The sequence below is a fragment of the Typopeltis vanoorti genome, chromosome 19 (assembly GCF_054136105.1).
Source record: "Typopeltis vanoorti isolate ZY-2024b chromosome 19, IOZ_Tvanoo_1.0, whole genome shotgun sequence".
Taxonomy (NCBI): domain Eukaryota; kingdom Metazoa; phylum Arthropoda; class Arachnida; order Uropygi; family Thelyphonidae; genus Typopeltis; species Typopeltis vanoorti.
Genome location: NC_143567.1, coordinates 28488065 through 28495417, shown reverse-complemented (window position 1 = coordinate 28495417; position 7353 = coordinate 28488065).

Genomic DNA, 7353 nt, shown 5'->3' with positions numbered 1-7353 from the left:
AAATATCAGGATTTCAGAACACCAAGACTACATCCGGTTTCACCAGTACAGCCGCTCTGGGCTGGCAGACCATGCCTTAGATACCCACCATAAAATTCGTTGGAAGAAAACAAAAATAATTCATCGCAGCAAGTTTAAATACGAAAGATTATTCAAAGAATCTTCAGCAGCTCTAAAGTTCCTAACCTCAACAAATTTGGGTGCATGAAACTGCCCTAAATTTGGGAGACTTTCATTATGAGAACTTTAGCCCAACTGCCAAGACTACCAAATTAGCCCGCAAGAGGGCACCATTAGGACTTTAGGAACAATATTAGTTTCTTGCTTTCTTCCTCATTTGCTTTGTGTTAGTTCCTGAGTGCACATACCATATCTTTATGTTCCTGAAGATGGCAATGTATGTGATGTTGCCGAAATATAGAAGTTATTCATTAAAGTTACCTTTAATTAATATACTTTATATGCGTTGTTAATTCCATAAACTAATTACCAGTTATGTCAAACTTAAGCTGTTAGCATCGTCAGGGTACAAGCGCTGAGGTTAAAACATATCACAAAATAGATTTTAACTGTAAATTCTAAAAATTATAGTTATTACAAACTAAAATAGCATTGAACGTGAATGTATGTTTAAAGAAGCAGCTACAGTCGCATACTCTACAGATAACCTTAACAGGAACCAAGGTTTAATACTTCCAGAGATATGGAAAACCCTAATTAGATCTCTGAACACACAAGAAATGAACGTTAATGCTAACTATATAACGTTCCTTAGCAACAACTAGTAAATCATGTACATGCGATACGTGTATTATTCATGTTCAATGCTATTTTAGTTTGTAACTATAATTTTTAGAATTTACAGTTAAGATCTATTTGTGATATGTTTTAACCTCAGTGCTTGTGCCCTGACATTAACCATCAGCTTAAGTTTGGTGAAACTAGTTGGTATTAAAATACTTATCTGTTTACACTTGATCAATGTTCCCAAATAGTTATTTATATTAGTTCTGTGATCAAGAAAATACACACTCATTGTCATATAATTTGTTTGTTAATGCTTCCTGCCATGATGACTGCCACTGAGCAATTAGCTTTGATCATAGTCTATATATGGTACTGTCAAACAGTATGTGGAGAAAGTTTGAGCTGATTTAGCAGCTGCAGCCTCATTTCCCTTAATTCCAATGTGGCTGGGAATCCAGCACAACTGAACATCAAAATGAAGGATTTTCATTTTGTGAAACAGATGTAACACCTCATAAAGTACTGGATGTGGATTATACATAGGAGAGGAGATAGCCTGAAAAGAGCTCAATGAGTCTGTATAAATTATACACTTTTGGTAGCAGTTTTCTTTTATATGAACAAGTGCAAGCTGAATGGCATGTAACTCTGCTGTATACTTACTGCAATCAGGTGGGATCTGGTTGAAGATGATAATGTCAGGAAACACAGCAGCACAGCCAACAGAGGTATTAGTTCTTGAACCATCAGTATAGATAGGCAAGAAATCAGAGTATGCTGCTCTGTGTGCATTAAACAATTGGAGGTAGACAGATGATAGAGTATGAGATTTCTGTAGCTGACAAAGTGAGAGGTTGCAGGATGGTGTGCAAACCTGCCATGGAGGGATGCTGCTATGTTTAGTGAAGGCAATGTTGTCAACATTTATATCAATAGCTTGCATAGTCTCTTTAACATGAATACCAAAAGGACGTATGGCAGTTTGAAGTATGTGGTATTGAGCTTCCCAGTGCAGAGAAAAGAGACTAGTCCATGTAGGATGATCATCTGGGAGAGACTTTATCTTTAGGGCATAATTAAGAGATAACTGTTTCTGTTGAAGTGATAGAGTAGGTTCATTTGCTTCAACATAAAGACTCTGAGTGGGTGATGTGCAAAAGGCACCAGTAGCTATTCCATATACCCTGAGGATGGATGGAATCCAACCATCGCAGGTTACTGTGCTGCAGAACCATAGACTTGAGACCCATAATCCAGCTTTGAACGTATGAGTGCACGATAAAGATGGAGCAATGAAGCTTGATCAGCACCCCACTCAGTAGAGGATAGAGTGCGAAGAAGGTTCAACGCTCTCTTGCACTTTCCTCTTAGTTGACGAATATGTGCTAGAAATGTAAGTTTACTGTCAAAGATCAGTCCCAAGAACTTAGCTTCTGTAGCTACTGGAATAATAGTGCGTCCCATTCTTAATTCAGGATCTGGGTGAAGAGTATACAAGTTTCTAAACAAACCAAATGGTCTAAAGTTGAGCGATGTCTATGGAACCCACACTGTGTATTGGAGAGAAGATTGTTGCTTTCTAAATAAAAGTCTGGCACTAACCATTTTTCTCTAGTATCTTACAAAGACAGCTGGTCAGGGCAATGGGTCAATAATTATTTACTTGTGTTGGATCTTTTCCTGGTTTTAGGATAGCAATGACATTTGACTTATGCTAAGAATTTGGAAACTCTTCCTCTACAAGTATTCTATTGTATAGTAAGAGAAGGAGATCCATAGAAGATGATGGCAGATGCTTAATCATTTCATAATGGATGTTATCTGGTCGTACTGCACTAGGGTGAGCTAATAGGAGAGCTCTTTTTAGTTCCTCCTTAACCTGTGGCTGATTGTATGGCTCAAGAACATTGGTAGAAAAATTTAGCCTTTGTTTCTCTTGCTGTTCTTTCAGAATTAAAAATACAGGAGGATATGAAGCTGTTGCTGATATTCTGGCAAAATATTCTCCCAGATGGCTTTGGGATCAGCAATAACACTTCCATTATGGTCTAAGGTAGACAAAACAATGTGTTCTATATCTGCCTTTCATTTTCTGGATTTTATCCCATACAATTTTTGGACTGGTCATTTGATTAATTGATGTAGTAAATTGGATCCATGATTGTTTTTGACTCTGATGCCTCACATAGCATGCTTTGGCTCGAGCAGGCTTAAAAGCTATAAGGTTTGATGTGGTGGGATATCTACGAAATATATCCCATGCTCTGTGGCTGTCTGACATTCTGGGTTCCACCAAGGCTTTAGATAGAGTGGAAACCAAGATGATGTTTTTAGGATGGAGGCTGTTGCTACCTGGACAATGCACTCTGTTATGTATTTTACTGCTTCATTGATAGGCGTTTGACTGATGGCATCAGCATTAAATTTTGCAAGATGAGAGGAAGTGTTACAGTCAGCTGGTCCATTTTCTATATAGGTATCCATGTGGGTGAACATAGTTCCTGTGAAGACATTGTGCAGAGAACAGGAAAGTAATCACTTCCATATATGTTCTCTTCAATGTCCCACATGAGCAGTGGAAGAATGGAAGGGGAGCAGATTGTAAGATCAATTGCAGAATACGAACAGGTAGGCATATGAAAGAAAGTATTGCGTTTATTATTTAAAAGAGGTTATTATTATCAAGAATTCTTTCAATGATTCGACCTCGTCTATTAGTGTTGGCACTACCCTACAGAGTACTGTGACCATTAAAGTCACCTATCAAAAGTATGGGTTCAGGCAGTTGTGAGATAAGGTTATCAAGATCAATTTCATTTAACTCAGCACTTGGTGGTAAATAAATTGAACATACTGTAATAAGAAATCCCGCAGAGATGCAAATTGTTATTGTTTCCAGAGAAGTATTAAGTTGGCCCTGATGGAAAGGAATATGACTGCCCACTAGGATAGCTACTCCTCCATGAGCAGGACCACTTCCAGTTCTATCCTTGTGTACAACAGTGAAATTCCTAAAGGTAGGGTCTTAAGTATGTTTCCTGTAGATAGAAACAGAAAGGTTTGTGTTTCTGCAACAAAATCTTGATATCATCGATATTCTGGTGAAATCCACGACAGTTCCATTGTACAGATTTTCCTATTGTCTTGGTTTTATAGACTTGTCTGGTTTTCGGGAGGTTGAGGGCTTACCTTCATTATATTTATCAATTGTTTTGGGGAAGTATGGACGGCCAGCATCCACTCTTCCTCTGGTAGAGTATTCGATACGTCTGATGTGTTAGGGTCATCAGTTGGTAAGCTTAGTTTACTTTCACTGGATACTGAAGTATCCATTTTTTCTGTGGAAGTATCTGGTGGTTTATCTTTAAGCAATATCTTTGCCATAATTTTTTTGACAAGTGGGTTTTCATCGAGTGGGATCATTTTTGGAGTTGTCTCTGGAGTAAGGCCATAAATCATGTGACTGATGCACTCAACAGAGAAGTACTTGTGATCATAAGGTGTAGGTATGATGAAATTATCAGATGGTGGAACAGACATACAAGTTTGAGTTGCTACTGTCATATCTCTGACATTTAAAGCATCTCAGTGGGTTAGGGATGTACATTCTAACAGGAAAAAAGGATAGGATGAAATGGGATGAAAAAGACTCAGAAGTAGAATGAAGAATATGGGAAGAAAAAAAGGAAGAATGAAAAGGGCCAGTACCATCACTGGGAGGTCCCCTCCACCATGAACAGGTTCCCCACATGGAGGGGTATTGTGTGTGTGGTGTCCTTCCAAGTGAAGTAACCAGCATGCATAGCAAAATTGAAAGGATTGTAATGTTCTGTGGAAAAACATTTTATATTATCATACTGTACATCATTTCTTCGGAACAATTTTCTCATTAAATAATTAGCAATCACAGCTCTCCACCTCAGCAAACTCCCAACGACAAATTTTCCAAGGGGATGTAAATATGGATGACATGCATCAGCAAATTTGAACGATAAGTGTAAGCCGAATAATTATTATGGAGGACTTCTAGTACAAGAAGAAAGATTGAAAGAAGATAAATCACAAGACAGGAAGGAAATGGAATTTATAAACTTACTAATGGATAATTATTTGAAGCAATGTGATGGGTGGGACCCTGGGCTTGCGAGTGCTGGATCTGATGAAAGCATCGGAACATCTATTCAACAAAACCTCAAATTGGGAAGACTGATCATGTGATCTTAATTGCTAGAGGTTACCAATCGTGTGGAATTTTGAATGGGTTCAGCATTAGGTGCTTGGAAAAATTATTCTCTGAGACAAGTGAATGTGAATAGCCACCAGTGAAACTTTATGTATCTGCATGGATGGTTTGTGTAAGAATGTGGATGTGTGTACTGAGTTAAGAGTTAGAAACTGTGTTATAACAATAAAAGTGAGAGAAAAATGACAGGTTAGGGATGACCCCAGAAATGGCAGCTAGTTTTCAAGAAAGAAAAGTATAAATATGATGGGATGATAGTGTTTAAGGAATCAACTCCAGCTTCCTACTTGAAATGATCACATTTTAAGTTACTTGAACACTCCTCAGCCTGGGTTGTGTGTATTCAGAGAGGACAGACAAACAAACAAGATGGAAAGGGTAAAAGAGGACTGCTAATGATTATTATGGAATTAAATCCACAAGAGTAGAATTATCCAGTGGTTGTGATAGTATGAATTATAATACAGACAATGGTTGGAAGCTGCTCAATCTGAGTTGGTTTTTAACAAGATAAAATAGTCGATTGGCAGTTACAGACCTCATGTGAAGAGAAATACATATTTTGGATATGACTATTATTATTAACTATATATACAGGGTGTTCGGGATAAATTTGACATATTTATAATTAATTATATTTTTCCGTAAGTTACATGTATTAACACACACTTCTCTTCATTTAAAAGTTTGGACCCTTCTTCATTCATATACAAGATGTCAGAAAGGATGGATAGCTGGAACCCACCTGAATCATGGAAGAGAATAACTTGTATCATGATGATTCGTGCCCGCCATCAAAATAAGGATATTATGACTGCTGCCCAATGCTCCCTGAATACAGTAAAAACAATCAGGCATGAACTAGAGACTTGCAATGGTGACTACGAGGATGTAGCAAGAAGAAAGATCCCTAGCAGACGATCTGATTGCGTTCGTACAGCAGAATTCCTCGCAAATCTGCAGGAACAGGTGTTGAAGAACCCTGGCATTGGAATTCGGGCTTTGTTCGTGGAGTTGCTAACTGTAGTCAAGCCCTGGATAACAAGGGTAGCCAATGGTAGGCCGTATGTATGGCAGCAGGATTCGGCCCCTTGCCACACCTCTGGGAAAAGTCAAAAATGGTTGTCTGAAAATTTCTACGACTTCACCAGTCCAAATGTTTGGCCTCCAAACTCCCCAGACCTTAACCCCGTGGATTATTTTGTATGGGGCGCAGTTGAAAAAGACACCAATCGCACTTCCAGTAATACAAAAGCCCAGTTAATGGATAAAATTAAAACAGTTTTTGCAGCCCTTCCCAGGGAGACTGTAGCATCAGCTTGTTCGAGGTTCCGAAGCAGAATTGAAGCTGTGATCGATGCTAATGGTGGTTATTTTGAGTAAATCTTGTTGATAGTATTGTAATTAACTCTGCCTGTAATGTTTTTTTGTCAATTCATTAAATTTAATAGATACAAAGAAGATTTTCTTTTTCCTTACGAAACTGTCAAATTTATCCCGAACACCCTGTATATATATATATTATTATTAACTATATGACTAATATTATTAACTATATGACTAATATTATTAACTATATATATATATATTATTATTAACTATATGACTAATATTATTAACTATATATATATATATAGTTAATAATAATAGTCGTATCCAAAATATGTATTTCTCTTCAAATGAGGTCTGTAACTGCCAATCGACTATTTTATCTTGTTAAAAACCAACTCAGATCGAGCAGCTTCCAACCATTGCCTGTATTATAATTCATACTATCACAACCACTGGATAATTCTACTCTTGTGGATTTAATTCCATAATAATCATTAGCAGTCCTCTTCAACTCACGAAAAAGAAATAATAGTTATATATAACTATTATTTCTTTTTCGTGAGTTAGCTGATCTCACTCAGAGGTAGAGGGTTTTTTTCACTCGGAAACTTGGGTTTTTCATTCCTCAAAACAGGCAAACTGGCCCCATGAACACACACATGGACTTACAGTCATATACACACAAACATGCACACACTTAATTCCTCATTAGGAAGGCTCAATCCCCCACCCCTCAAAGTGAGAGGAGAGAAAGGGGGACCCATACAAACAAATAAATTTCAGCTATGAGGATACAGACTGGAAGGAGTATGCACAATGAAGGAAACAGAATTTATAGAATTGCTTAGAGATAACTATTTTCATAATACAATTAAATGAAATAACTATAGCACAAAGAGAAATAAACAACAGGTTTAATCATTTCAATATTTCATCTGTCACAGAGACATCTTCAGGAATACAATGATAAAACTGTAATAACACACAAGAAGCAATAAGTGAAAGAAATTGAATCAGACTATATAAAGACT